Source organism: Pan paniscus, chromosome 3 (assembly GCF_029289425.2).
Source record: "Pan paniscus chromosome 3, NHGRI_mPanPan1-v2.0_pri, whole genome shotgun sequence".
In the NCBI taxonomy this organism is placed as follows: domain Eukaryota; kingdom Metazoa; phylum Chordata; class Mammalia; order Primates; family Hominidae; genus Pan; species Pan paniscus.
Window position 1 is genome coordinate 114876306 of NC_073252.2, and position 16130 is coordinate 114892435.

Here is a 16130-nt window from a genome sequence, read left to right on the forward strand (position 1 = left end):
AAGTGTCAGTTGTCTCATATCTTTTAGAAATGGCATGTTAAATAACATCTTTTAGTGCATTATGAGATAGCAGCTTCTAAAATGGACTGCACAAATCCCAGAAATGTAGAAATCAGATTAACATTACATGTAACGCTGAATAATATTCCTATTAAACCTTGACATCTTTTGTTTATATTCATATCGTTTACTTTTTCTAACTCATGGTTAGTCAGAGACCCCATACCTTTTTAGACAATGCCTTTAATAATTTTTATGGAGAAAATGCAATGTGAGCCCAATTGCTGTTTGAAACTCATGACTGTTCTTGTTGGATTGTACTTACATTCACAGTGCCATATTCCAAGACTAGCTGGCTATTACACTTCCTCATTTCTGCATTGTAATAATAAAGTAATTTAACTCCGTTTATTTATTTTGTATTTATAAGTACTCAAACCTGGAAGCAGAAAAACAAAAGACATTGGAAATGCAAAATTAATAAAAATCAAACATTTTGCAATCTTTGTTATTTATCCATAATCTTAGCATTGTGGCTATTATAACTAAATTCTACCAGTAAAACTATCCCTATTTCTGAAAGTTGGTGCGAATTCAAAAACCACTTTCTAAGATTAGATTATATACACCCATATTTGAAACATAATAAAAGTGTTTAAATAATGAGAAGATAAAAACAAGTATTAGAGCTACTGCATATTTAAGGCAATATAGAAAGTAAGTGAAACAGAAATAACAGATGTATATCTAATATGACAAAGTCTGTGAAAACACAAAAGGACTTAAGCCCCTTTGGTTATCATATAAATACTGAAATCTGGGATAGGTTATGTAGGAAGAAAATAATTAGTAAAATCTAAATAATAATTTTATACATAAAAGCCTATATCTTTATTACTGATAGACATTTATCTCTATGCAGAGAAGCAACTATTACTTTACAAATGGTTGTGTTTCAAACTCCCATTTTTAAGTCACCTGTTAGTATCTCTGTAATTTTCCATTGAAATTCTTGCTTGGTTTGTTACTTGCCAATTCTTCTCTCCGCCAAAAAAAAAAAAAAAAAAAAAAAAAATTAAAAAAGCTTATTTAATAATTGAACAGAATTATTGTTCACTTTTAAAATAAAATTCAGATAATCTAATGTTTCAAATGTATATTACTTTAGCACCATTAATTAAATAGTATTTGTAATTCATCTTATCCAAAATGAGAAATCTTAATGCTATTCTCCTTCTTTCATTTTCTAAACCTAAGCAGACTTCTCAGAGCACTCAGAAGACTTCAGAAATAAACAATAATAATCTATGGATAATCAACTTTGTTATCCTGCTGATGCTGTTATTAGATATTTAAATAAATCTTTAATACATGAATATCATAATACTGTATGACATTCATGTTTTTAAATTTAAAAAAAGTTTAACTCAAAAAAAATTTGAGTTTTAGGTGTATACCATCATATCTAAGTGGACCATCTTCCAGAGTCAATCAAATCACATTTCCTGAGAAACACATCCCATGAGCTGCTTATGTCCTGGCATCCTTTTATTCTGTATACGCTATCATATTCATCTATTACTTAACAATGGTTAAAACTGTAAACAATATAAGCCAATTGGTTTTTAAAATGAGGGATATTCATAATATTCAGAGACTACAAAACTGTTGTATAACAATGTTTAATACAATTGGTACATTTATGTTCTATTGCTACATTAACAAATTGCCTCAAGGTTGATACCTTAAACACTACAAATTGATATCCTTTTTTATTGTACTTTAAGTTTTAGGGTACATGTGCAGAACATGCAGGTTTGTTACATATGTCTACATGTGCCATGTTGGTGTGCTGCACCCATTAACTCGTCATTTACATTAGATATATCTCCTAATGCTATATCTCCCCCTTCCCCCCACCCCACAACAGTCCCCGGTGGGTGATGTTCCCCTTCCTGTGTCCATGTGTTCTCATTGTTCAGTTGCCACCTATGAGTGAGGACATGCGGTGTTTGGTTTTTTGTCCTTGCGATAGTTTGCTGAGAATGATGGTTTCCAGCTTCATCCATGTCCCTACAAAGGATAGGAAGCCGTCAGTTTTTATGGCTGCATAGTATTCCATGGTGTATATGTGCCACATTTTCTTAATCCAGTCTATCATTGTTGGACATTTGGGTTGGTTCCAAGTCTCTCCTATCGTGAAGAGTGCCTCAATAAACACATATGTGCATATGTCTTTATAGCAGCATGTTTTATAATCCTTTGGGTATATACCCAGTAATGGGAAGCCTGTCTCAAATGGTATTTCTAGTTCTAGATCCCTGAGGAATTGCCACACTGACTTCCACAATGGATGAACTAGTTTACAGTCCCACCAACAGTGTAAAAGTGTTCCTATTTCTCCACATCTCTCCAGCACCTGTTGTTTCCTGACTTTTCAATGATCACCATTCTAAGTGGTGTGAGATGGTATCTCATTGTGGTTTTGATTTGCATTCTCTGATGGCCAGTGATGATGAGCATTTTTTCATGTGTCTTTTGGCTGCATAAATGTCTTCTTTTGAGAAGTATCTGTTCATATCCTTCACCCACTTTTTGATGGGGCTGTTTGTTTTTTTCTTATAAATTTGTTTGAGTTCATTGTAGATTCTGGATATTAGCCCTTTGTCAGATGAGTAGATTGCAAAAATTTTCTCCCATTCTGTAGGTTGCCTGTTCACTCTGACGGTAGTTTCTTTTGCTGCGCGGAAGCTCTTTAGTTTAATTAGATCCCATGTGTCAATTTTGGCTTTTGTTGCCATTGCTTTTGGTGTTTTAGACATGAAGTCCTTGCCCATGCCTATGTCCTGAATGGTATTGCCTAGGTTTTCTTCTAGGGTTTTTATGGCTTTAGGTCTAGCATGTAAGTCTTTATTCCATCTTGAATTAATTTTTGTATAAGGTGTAAGGAAGGGATCCAGTTTCAGCTTTCTATATATGGCTAGCCAGTTTTCCCAACACCACTTATTAAATAGGGAATCCTTTCCCCATTGCTTGTTTTTGTCAGGATTGTCAAAGATCAGATACTTGCAGATATGTGGCATTATTTCTGAGGGCTCTGTTCTGTTCCATTGGTCTACATCTCTGTTTTGGTACCAGTACCATGCTGTTTTGGTTACTGTAGCCTTGTAGTATAGTTTGAAGTCAGGTAGTGTGATGCCTCCAGCTTTGTTCTTTTGGCTTAGGATTGACTTGGCAATGCAGGCTCTTTTTTGGTTCTATATGAACTTTAAAGTAGTTTTTTCTGATTCTGTGAAGAAAGTCATTTGTAGCTTGATGGGGACGGCGTTGAATCTATAAATTACCTTGGGAAGTATGGCCATTTTCACGATATTGATTTTTTCCTACCCATGAGCATGGAATGTTCTTCCATTTGTTTGTATCCTCTTTTATTTCATTGAACAGTGGTTTGTAGTTCTCCTTGGAGAGGTCCTTCACATCCCTTGTAAGTTGGATTCCTAGGTATTTTATTCTCTTTGAAGCAATTGTGAATGGGAGTTCACTCATGATTTGGCTCTCTGTTTTTCTGTTATTGGTGTATAAGAATGCTTGTGATTTTTGCACATTGATTTTGTATCCTGAGACTTTGCTGAACTTGCCTATCAGCTTAAGGAGATTTTGGGCTGAGACGATGGGGGTTTTCTAGATATACAATCGTGTCATCTGCAAACAGGGACAATTTGACTTCCTCTTTTCCTAATTGAATACCCTTTATTTCCTTCTCCTGCCTGATTGCCCTGGCCAGGCAGATCTATAGATAAAGAAGTCCAACATGGGTCTCACTGTATTAAAATTAAGGTATTTCCAGGCCTGTATTTCTTTCTGGGGGAGAATCCATTTCATTTTCTCTCTCAGTTTTCTGAAGCTGCCCGTATTCCTAAACTTATGTTCCCTTGCTCCATTGTCGAAGTCAGCAATGTAGCATCTTTATGACCATTCTTTTATACTCAAATTTCCCTTGGATTGCAGCCAGGAAAAGTTTTATCCTTTTATGATTTAGGTAATTAGACTGGGTCCAATAGGATAATTCAGAATAAATACTCCATCTCAAGGTCCTTAATCCTAATCACATCTGCCATGTAAAGCAACATATTTACAGGTTCCTGGATTGGGGAGTAGACATCTTCGAAAGGCCATTTTGCTTACCACAGTTAGATTTACTCACAGTATATTAATTGATGAAAAATATTCAGCTAAAAAAAGAGTACTAGTAAGATAAAAATGGCAAATAGAATACTTGTAAAAACTAAAGGAATTTATTCATTAAAAAATGAAAGGGACTACTATGTTTTAGGTTATGTTGTTATGAAGATGACAACAGTGAATAAATAGACTCTCCCCTTATGAAGCATAATTTAGTTGAGCAGAGTGAATATGAAACATAAATTGGATAAATGCAAACTGCGATTACAAGCAGTGAAAAGTGCTGTAAATAAATATACAGCTGCATAAGGGCATGGAGGGTGCTGTATCTCAGGAGGCCCCAATTAAAACAAGGTACTTAGAAAAGAGCTCTACAGAAATTGAAATCGAGAGAGAAAATCAAATAAAGTCGTTAGATGAACCTTGAGAAGATCTTAATAAAAATATTCTGCAAGAGATATTAAGATGTTGCTAAGATTTTAAAAGAAAGAAAAAACTGTGTGTTTAAGGAAGTACAAAAATAGCAGTTTGTCTGAAGCAGGGTGAGCACAGGGAAGAAGTCAATTTTGGACATGTTAAATTTGAGATGAGTATTATAAATGCAAATCAAAGTATCAGAATTAGACATAACTAGTTTAGACTTTAAGAGAGAGTCAGGGCTAGAGTTGGAGACAGTCCCCAGAAAATGGTTGATAATTCACACTCTGGTCTGGGACTTAGCATGGAAGAGCCAAAACTGGATGCTCAGATGGTGGGGCCAGTAAGATAAAAGAAGAAACAGGAGAGTGTCATGTCCACGAAATCACCTAAAGTAGTGGTTCAAGAAGGGGGTGATCAGTTATATTCACATAGGTGATTAACCAAGAACTGTTTTTAAAACAGGAGATCCTAAAAATAGATATGAATACACCTTAAACATTTTAATTTAACTTAAATATTCATTTATGAGTCCATTGTTTGATGTGGTGGACAACGATTTTTTATTCCAGGGTGGATTCATTAATAGATGTAATGTATTAATGGAGAATATTTCATGATTTTTAAAAACACCTATCCTGTCATTTTTGATTGTCTTGTTCATACTTAATAATATACATGTTCAAATAATTTTTACAAAACATTTCATTTATTACAGAAACGCTCATTTCCTATTTAAAGTCATGTTTCAGAAGTTTATGTGATTTTTACTTAATTATAAACTACAATCATAAATATAGCTGGCACAGAATGTGTGTAAATAAATATAACATAATACTCGGTGAAAACAAAATTGTCAGAATATTAGAATATTAAAGTGTAGAATGATAAAAACACATATTCAGTAATTTGTGATAGTTTGTTTTACATAAGGAATGGAGAGTATCAGTTTGTGAAATAAGTAGGGTAAGTGGAGGGTAAGAGAAATTCTAATCCATACCACATTTTTAATGTTAAATTAATATGACAGATATTACAGAGTGCTTTACAAACATTATGCCTGATTATCACCTAAAACTTGTGAGGTCAGTCAGGTTGTAAATAAGAAAAGTGCTGAACAGACGGATTAAGTATATTGCCAAAGTCAAACAGTTAGTGATATAGCCCAGGGGTTCCCAAACTCTGGGCCAGGGGCTGGTGCTGGTCCCTGGCCTGTTAGGAAATGGGCTGCACAGCAAGAAGTGAGTGGCCGGTGGCAGGGGGTTGGGGTAGGGGGCGGTTAGGAGCTTTTTCTGTATTTACAGCAACTCACCATGGCTCATATTACCACCTGAGTTCTCCCACCTGTCAGATCAGCAGCAGCATTCGGTTCTTATAGGAGCCGGAACCCTATCGTGAACTGCACATGCAAGGGATCTAGTTTGCGGATTTCTTATGAGAATCTAATGCCTGAGGATCTGCCACTGTCTCCCATCGTCTCCAAATGGGACTGTCTAGTTGCAGGAAAACAAGCTCAGGGTTCCCACTGATTCTACATTATGGTGAGTTGTATAAGTATTTCATTATATATTATAATGTAATAATAATAGAAATAAAGTGCACGATAAATGTAATGTGCTTGAATCATCTGAACACCATCCCCTACCCCAGTCCTAGGAAAAACTGTCTTCCACAAAACCAGTCCCTGGTGCCAAAAAGGTTGGGGAATGCTGATATAGCTGATACTTGAAAACAGAATTGTAGAACCCAAAAGTCCATGTTTGGGTTTTTTGCTATTAAATTTCTTCCATAAAATATAAACTATAAGCTGTGCTTTTACTTGAAATATTCTTAAAGTTATTTATAATTTTAACATCATATTTTGAATCAAGTATAAACATTGTTTAACAAATATTATTTACTAAAAGTAAATAGATAGTTCAATGTTCCATAGACAATGAAGAAGGTTTTAGCATACATATTGAGATTTTTACCTAATCTATTTCCACTGAATTATTTTCAGAGACATGAAAATTTATAATTTACATTTATAAGCATGTAATCCAATGATTTTTCCTCCTTTTAAGCAGACTATTGTTAAGAGTAGTTTTAAGTTGACAGCAAAATTGAGCAGAAAGTACAGAGAGTTCCCAAGTACGCTTTGCCTCAACATGAACACGGCTTCCCCCACTATCAGCATCTCACACTGGAGTGCAATACCTGTTACAATTCATAAACCTGAATTTACAAATCATTATCACCCAGAGTCCATAGTTAGCATTAGGATTCATCCTTGAAGTTATACGTTGTATGGGTTTTGACAAATGTGTAATGACATGTGTTCCACCATGATATTATCATACAGAATAGTTTCAGTACCTTAAAAATTCTTTGTGCTTTACCTATTCATCCTTGTCTCCCCATTTACCCATGGCATAAACTGATCTTTTTAATATCTTCATAATTTTGCCTATTCTGTAATGTCATATAATTAGAATCATATAATGTGTAGACTTTTCAGATTGGCTTCTTTCACTCAATGATAAGTATGAAAATTTCCTTTACATCTATTCATGGCTTGATAGATCACTTATTTTCAGCACTGAATAATGTTCCCTTTGTCTGCATTTACCACAGTCTGTCCATTCCTTCACATACTAAAGATGTTGGCTGATTTCATGGCTTGGAAATTATGAGTGAAACTGGCATAAATATTCTGTTGCAAGTTTTTGTATGGACATGGGTTTCAACTCCTTTAGGTAAATATCAAGAAGTGTATTTGTTGGATCGTATAGTACGAGTATGTTTACTTTGAATGAAGCTGCCAAACTGTCTTCCAAAGTGGCTGTTATCATTTTACATTCCACCAGCAGTGAATGAGAGTCCTTGTTCTTTCATATTCTCCCCAGAATTTGGTGTTATCAGTGCTTTAGATCTGGCTGATTCTAATAAGTATAAAATATATCTTATTATTGTTTTAATTTTAATTTCTCAAATGCAATACAATACGAAGGATACTAAAGTTAAAGGAAAAAAAATCTTCAAAAAAGGGTGTATGTGAGGCTGTAAGAATAATATATTTTCAAAATAGAATTAAAATAAATCTTAATAATTAAGGTAAAATTAAAACTCATGAACATAGATACATTTTTTCTTATTTTTCTTTTAAAAGAAGAAACTCAAGCCATGTCACTTTATGCAACCATGTAAGGTATCTTTACGTATTTTTGCCCCTATTTTTTCTATAGCACTGTATTAGTTTCGTAAGACTAAAACAACAAACTGCCACAAACCAAGTTGTTTAAGGTTGCTTAAAACAACATAGCTTTATCCTCTCATTTATTCAGAAGTATAGACATCTAAAATCAAGATGTCAGCTGGATCATGCTCTCTCTGAAGGCTCTAGGGACGAATTCTTCCTTGATCTTTAAAGCTTCTGGTGATTGCCAGCATTATTTGGAGTTCCTTGATTTGCAGCTGTGTTAGTCCAATTTCTGCCTCTGTCTTTACACAGCTGTTTTCCCTGTTTCTGTGTCCTGGTGTCTTAACATGTGTTTCTTATAAGGTCCCCAGTAATTGGATTTAGAGGTCAGTCTAATCCTATATGACCCCATCTCAACTTGATTACATTTGTAAAAATCCTATTTTCAAATAAGGTCACATTCCCAGATAAGGGAGGATTAGGTCTCCTATATATGCCTTTGGAGGACACAATTTAGCCCACACAGCCACCGTTCTCCATTAATAAAAACAAGCAAAAGTGAAAAGCCTGGAAAATCTTTTTGTCTTTAAAATGCAAGGATTTTTTAAAAGAAATCTTTAAATAATATCTCAAAGGAGAGGAAAGTCAACAATTGCAAAATAAATATACCATTGACAAAGTAGTAATTATTTCAGTGAAAAAAGCATTGCTATCAATTAAAAGGAAAAAGCATTGCTATCAAAGAAAGAGCATTGCTATCAGGTAAAATATTTAAAACTTGTTTTTAAGATTGCTGACAAGATGGCCGAATAGGAACATAGGAACAGCTCCAGTCTGCAGTTCCCAGTGAGATCGACGCAGAAGGAGGGTGATTTCTGCATTTCCAACTGATGTACCCAGTTCATGTCACTGGGACTGGTTGGACAGTGGATGCAGCCCACGGAGGGTGATCCGAAGCAGGGTGGGGCATCACCTCACCTGGGAAGTGCAAGGGGACGTGGCATATTCTGCTGTACCCAAGGGAAGCTGTGAGGGAATGAGCCTGAGGAACTCTGGCAGAGATACTGCACTTGTCCAGTGGCCTTCACAACCCACAAAAACCAGGAGATTCCCTCCTATGCCTACCACACCAGGGCCCTGGGATTCAAGCACAAAAATGGGTGGCCATTTGGGCAGACACCCAACTAGCTGCATACCCCAGTGGCATCTAGAACACAAGTGAGACAGAACCATTCACTCCCCTAGAAAGGGGGCTGAAGCCAGGGAGCCAAGTGGTCTGGCTCAGCGGGTCCCACCCTCAAGGAGCCCAGCAAACTAAGATCCACTGGCTTGAAATTCTAGCTGTCCTCACAGCAGCAGTCTGAGATCAACCTGTGACTCTCGAGCTTGGTGGGGGGGAGGGGTGTCTGCCATTACTGAGGATTGAGTCAGTAGTTTTATGCTCACAGTGTGGAAAAAACCGCTGGGAAGTTCGAACTGGGCAGAGCCCACTGCAGCTCAGCAAGGCTGCTGTGGTCAGACTCCAGGATTTCTCTTCACTGGGCAGGGCATCTCTGAAAAAAAAGGCAGCAGCCTCAGTCAGGGACTTATAGATAAAACCCCCATCTCTCTGGGACATAGCACGTGGGGAAAGGCACTGCTGTGGGCGCAGCTTCAGCAGACTTAATCATTCCTGCCTGACGGCTCTGAAGACAGCAGCGGACCTCCCAGCACAGCGTTGGAGCTATGCTAAGGGTCAGACTGCCTCCTCAAGTGGGTCCCTGAATCCCATGTATCCTGACTGGAAGACACCTCCTGGTAGGGGTCAACAGACACCTCATACCAGAGAGCTCTGGCTGACATCTGGTAGATGCCCCTCTGGGGCAAACTTTCCAGATGAAAGATCAGGCAGCAATCTTTGCTATTCTGCAGCCTCCGCTGGTGATACCCAGGCAAACAGGGTCAGGAGTGGACCTCCAGCAAACTCCAGCAGACCAGCAGCAGAGGGGACTGACTTTCAGAAGGAAAACTAACAAACAGAAAGAAATAGCATTTCCACTCAAAGACCCCATCTGAAGGTCACCAACATCAAAGACCAAAGGTAGATAAATCCACAAAGATGGGAAGAAACCAGTGCAAAAAGGCTGATAATTCCAAAACCCAGAACACCTCTTCTCCTCCAAAGGATCACAACTCCTCGCCAGTAAGAGAACAAAACTGGACGGAGAATGAGTTTGATGAATTGACAGAAGTAGGCTTCAGAAAGTGGGTAATAACAAACTCCTGTGAGCTAAAGGAGCATGTTCTAACCCAATGCAAGGAAGCTAAGAACCTTGAAAATAGGTTAGACGAATTGCTAACTAGAATAACCAGTGTAGAGAAGGACATAAGTGACCTGATGGAGCTGGAAAACACAGCACCAGAACTTCGTGAAGCATACACAAGTTTTAATAGCCGAATCGACAGTGATTGAAGGTCAACATAATGAAATAAAGCGAGAAGACAAGATTAGAGAAAAAAGAATAAAAAGGAACAAATAAAGCCTCCAAGAAATATGGGACTATGTGAAAAGACCAAATCTATGTTTGATTAGTATACCTGAAAGTGACAAGGAGAATTGAACCAAGCTGGAAAACACTCTTCAGAATATTATCCAGGAGAACTTTCCCAACCTAGCAAGACAGGCCAACATTCAAATTCAGGAAATACAGAAAACACCACAAAGATACCCCTCGAGAAGAGCAACCCCAAGGCACATAATCGTCAGATTCACCAAGGTTAAAATGAAGGAAAAAATATTAAGGGCAGCCAGGGAGAAAGGTTGGGTTATCCAGAAAGGGAAGCCCATCAGACTAACAGTGGATCTCTCTGCACAAACTCTACAAGCCAGAAGAGAGTGGGAGCCAATATTCAACATTCTTAAAGAAATAATTTTTAACCCAGAATTTCATATCCAGCCAAGCTAAGCTTCATTAGTGAAGGAGAAATAAAATCCTTTATAGACAAGCAAATGCTGAGAGATTTTGTCACCACCTGGCCTGCCTTACAAGAGCTCCTGAAGGAAGCATTAAACATGGAAAGGAATAACTGGTACCAGCCACTGCAAAAACATACCAAATTATAAAGAATATGGACACTATAAAGAAACTGCATCAACTAATGGGCAAAACAACCAGCTAGCATCATAATGACAAGATCAAATTCACACATAACAATATTAACCTTAAATGTAAATGGGCTAAATGCCCCAAATAAGAGACACAGACTGGCAAATTGGAAAAAGAGTCAATACCCCTCAGTGTGCTGTATTCAGGAGACCCATCTCATATGCAAAGACACACATAGGCTCAAAATAAATGGATGGAGAAATATTTACCAAGCAAATGGAAGGGAAAAAAAAAACAGGAGTTACAATCCTAACCTCTGATGAAACAGACTTTAACCAAAAAAGGTCAAAAGAGACAATGAAGGGCATTACATAATGGTAAAGGGATTAATGCAACAAGAAGATCTAACTATCCTAAATATATATGTACCTAATGCAGGAGCACACAGATCTATAAAGCAAGTTCTTAGAGACCTCCAAAGAGACTTAGACTCCCATACAGTAATAGTGGGACACTTTAACACCCCACTGTCAATATTAGATCAACAAGACAGAAAATTAACGAGGATAATCAGGACTTGAACTCAGCTCTGGACCAAGCCGACCTAATAGACATCCACAGAACTCTCCACCCCAAATCAACAGAATATACATTCTTCTCAGGACCTCATCACATTTATTCTAAAATTGACCACATAATTGTAAGTAAAACACTCCTCAGCAAATGCAAAAGAATGGAAATCATAACAGTCTCTCAGACCACAGTGCAATCAAATTAGAACTCAGGATTAAGAAACACTCAAACCCACACGACTACATGGAAACTGAACAACCTTCTCCTGAATGACTACTGGGTAAATAAAAAAATGAAGGCTGAGATAAAAATGTTCTGTGCAACCAGTGAGAATGAAGACACAACATACCAGAATCTCTGGGACACATATAAAGCAGTGTGTAGAGGGAAATTTATAGCACTAAATGCTCACAAGAGGAAGCGGGAAAGATCTAAAATTGACACCCTGACATCAAAATTAAAAGAACTAGAGAAGCAACAGCAAACAAATTCAAAATCTAGCAGAAAACAAGAACTAAGATCAGAACAGAACTGGAGGAGATAGAGACATGAAAGACCCTTCAAAAAATTAATGAATCCAGGAGCTTGTTTCTGAAAAGATCAACAAAATAGATAGACTGCTAGCCAGACTAATAAAGAAGAAAAGAGAGAATAATCAAATAGATGCAACAAAAAATGATATAGGAGATATCACCATGGATCCCACAGAAATACAAATTACCATCAGAGAATACGACAAACACCTCTATGCAAATAAACTTGAAAATCTAGAAGAAATGGATAAAGTCCTGGACACATACACCCTCCCAAGTCTAAACCAGGAAGAAGGCAAATACCTGAATAAACCAATAAAAAGTTCTGAAGTTGAGGCAATAATTAATAGCCTACCAACAAAAAGAAGTCCAGGACCAGATGGACTCACAGCTGAATTCTACCAGAGGTACGAAGAGGAGCTGGTATCATTTCTTCTGAAGCTATTCCAAGTAATAGAAAAAGAGAGAATCCTCCCTAACTCATTTTATGAGGCCAGCATCATCCTGATTCCAAAACCTGTCAGAGACACAACAAAAAATGAAAATTTCAGGCCAATATCTCTGATGAACCTCAATGTGAAAATCCTCAATAAAATACTGGCAAACAAAATCCAAACCAAAAACATCAAAAAGCTTATCCACCATGATCAAGTCGGCTTCATCCCTGGGATGCAAGGTTGGCTCAATTTATGCAAATCAATAAAGGTACTCCATCACATAAAAAGAACCAATGGAAAAAAAAACATGATTATCTCAATAGATGCAGCAAAGGTTTTTGACAAAATTCAACACCCCTTCATGCTAAATACTGTCAATAAACTAGATATCGATGGAATGTATCTCAAAATAATAAGAGCTATTTATGACAAACCCACAGCCAATATCATACTGAAAGGGCAAAAACTGGAAGCATTCACTTTGAAAACCAGCACAAGACAAGGATGTCCTCTCTCACCACTCCTATTCAACATAGTATTGGAATTTCTGGCCAGGGCAATCAGTCAAGAGAAAGAAATAAAGGATATTCAAATAGGAAAAGAGGAAGTCATTTTTCTCTGTTTGCAGATGACATGATTGTATATTTGGAAAACCCCATTGTCTCAGCCCAAAACCTCCTTAAGCTGATAAGCAACTTCAGCAAAGTCTCAGGATACAAAATCAATGTGTAAAAATCACAAGCATTCCTACAGAGCAATAACAGATGAACAGAGAGCCAAATCATGAGTGAACTCCCATTCACAATTGCTTCAAAGAGAATAAAATACTTAGGAATCCAACTTATAAGGGACATGAAGGACCTCTTCAAGGAGAAATACAAATCACTGCTCAAGGAAATAAGAGAGGACACAAAAAAATGGAAAAACATTCCATGCTCATGGATAGGAAGAATCAATATCGTGAAAATGGCCATAATGCTGTAAGTAATTGATAGATTGAATACTATCCCCATCAAGCTACCATTGACTTTCTTCACGGAATTGGAAAAAAACTACTTTAAACTTCCTATGGAAACAAAAAAGAGCCCACATAGCCAAGACAGTCCTGGGCAAGAAAAACAAATCTGGAGGCATCACGCTACCTAACTTCAAACTATACTACAAGGCTATAGTAACTGAAACATTGGGGTACTGGTACCAAAATAGATATATAGACCAATGGAACAGAACAGAGGCCCCCGAAATAACAACACACATATATAACCATCTGATCTTTGACAAACCTGACACAAATAAGCAATGGGGAAAAGATTCCCTATTTATTAAATGGTGTTAGGAAAACTGGCTACCATATGCAGAAAACTGAAACTGGACCCTTTTTTACACCTTATATAAAAATTAACTCAAAATGCATTAAAGACTTAAATGTAAGACCTAGGACCATAAAAATCCTAGAAGAAAACCTTGGCAATACCATTCAGGACATAGGCATGGGCAAAAACTTCATGACTAAAACACAAAAAGCAAGGCAACAAAAGCCAAAATTGACAATGGAATCTAATTAAATGAAAGAGCTTCTGCACAGCAAAAGAAACTATCAGCAGAGTGAACAGACAACCTGCAGAATGGGGGAAAACTTTTGCAATCTATCCATCTGACAAAGGGCTAATATTCAGAATCTACAAAGAACTTAAACAAATTTACAAGAAAAAAACCAACGTCCGCATCAAAAAGTGGGCAAAGGATGTGAACAGATACTTCTCAAAAGAAGACATTTATGCAGCCAACAGACATACGAAAAAATGTTCATCATCACTGGTCGTTAGAGAAATGCAAATCAAAACCACAATGAGATACCATCTCACACCAGTTAAAATGGCAATCATTAAAAAGTCAGGAAACAACAGATGCTGGAGAGGATGTGGAGAAATAGGAACGGTTTTACACTGTTGGTGGGAGTATAAATTAGCTCAACTATTGTGGAAGACAGTGTGGTGATTCCTCAAGGATCTAGAACTAGAAATTCCATTTGACCCAGCAATCCTATTACCGGGTATGTACTCAAAGAATCATAAATCATTCTACTATAAAGACACATGCACACATATGTTTATTATGGCACTATTCACAATAGCAAAGAGTTGGAACCAACCCAAATGTCCATCAATAATAGACTGGATAAAGAAAATGTGACACATATACAACATGGACTACTATGCAGCCATAAAAGAGGATGAGTTCATGTCCTTTGCAGGAATATGGATGAAGCTGGAAAACATCATTCTCAGCAAACTATCACAAGAACAGAAAACCAAACAGCACATGTTCTCACTCATAAGTGGGAGTTGAACAATGAGAACACGTGGTCATCAGGAGGGGAACATCACACACCAGAGCCTGTCAGGGGTTTAGTGGGTAGGAGAAGGTTAACATTAGGAGAAATACCTAATGTAGATGATAGGTTGATGGGTGCAGCAAACCACCATGCCACATGTATACCTATGTAACAAAGCTGCACCTTCTGCACATGTACCCCAGAACTTAAAGTATTAAAAAAAAAAAAAAACTTGTTTTAAAAGTTATGCGTCCTGGCCAGGCGTGGTGGCTCATGTGTGTAATCCTAGCACTTTGGGAGGCCGAGGTGGGCAGATCACGAGGTCAGGAGATCGAGACCATCCTGGCTAACAGGGTGAAACCCCATCTCTACTAAAAATTCAAAAAAAAAAAAAAAATTAGCCGGGCATGGTGGCGGGCGCCTGTAGTCCCAGCTACTCGGGAGGCTGAGGCAGGAGAATGGCGTGAACCCGGGAGGCGGAGCTTGCAGTGAGCAGAGATCTCGCCACTGCACTTCAGCCTGGGCGACAGAGTGAGACTCTGTCTCAAAAAAAAAAAAAGTTATGAGTCCTTAAAAATGTGACAAACTATAGAATAATATACGACATTCTGATATGTAAGGTACACTTCCAATAACGTATATTATTACATGCTCCATATTAGATGAGCCTTAAACTTAATTTTTAATCTCTCACCAGGATATAAAATATGGAGATTGCCATATTTCATTAGGAAAATAAATATTGTAAAATAAGAAAACCTATCAAACCAATAAAAAGAGCAAAATATGTAATGAGAAAAATCCAGTGAAACTGAATGAGCTAGAATACCACACAGAGGTAGGGATGACATTACTTGCGTAAGACTGGTTGAGAAGAGTCATTACCAGAAGATCACAAAGAATATGATTCCCTGCTCACAAATTTCAAAACAAATTTTAAAAACTCAAGAATATATTATGTAGGGTTACAAATATGCATAGTAAATTTTAAATAATCAATGAATTATTAATATAAACTTGAGGATAATCTTTAATTTGACACTAAAATAAGGATGTTAGATTGAGAAGGGAAATATAACAAAATGGGTATCATTGGAAATATACTGGATTTTGTACTACAGTGGTGGTTATTATGTTATCAAATAAATATTAGGTTGGTGAAAAAGTAATTGTTTTGCACCAACCTAATAATTAGATGTAATCATTACAGTGTTAGATAAAATAATAATAATAGTGAAATATTATTATTAATCAGTTATGTAGTATGACAAAAGATGAATATTGTAGTTTATTCTTATCCTGAAATCTACAAACATATTAAAAATAAATGTCAGAACAGTTTGGTGCTGGTGATGAAACAAATAGACTATCATAATTCATACAAAC

General features: G+C 36.9%; 1 long non-coding RNA gene across 2 annotated transcripts in view; it reads right to left on the reverse strand.

Annotated features, from left to right (window-relative positions):
- Positions 1-331: 331 nt before the first annotated feature.
- LOC117980037 (uncharacterized) overlaps positions 332-16130 on the reverse strand; it is a 99999-nt gene continuing 84200 nt past the window's right edge. For both annotated transcript variants that reach the window (XR_004671164.3, XR_008625214.2), the window contains 2 exons: positions 979-1037; positions 332-439 (listed from right to left, as the gene is read on the reverse strand). This is a non-coding gene — a long non-coding RNA (uncharacterized LOC117980037). The remainder of the gene's footprint in view (positions 440-978; positions 1038-16130) is intronic.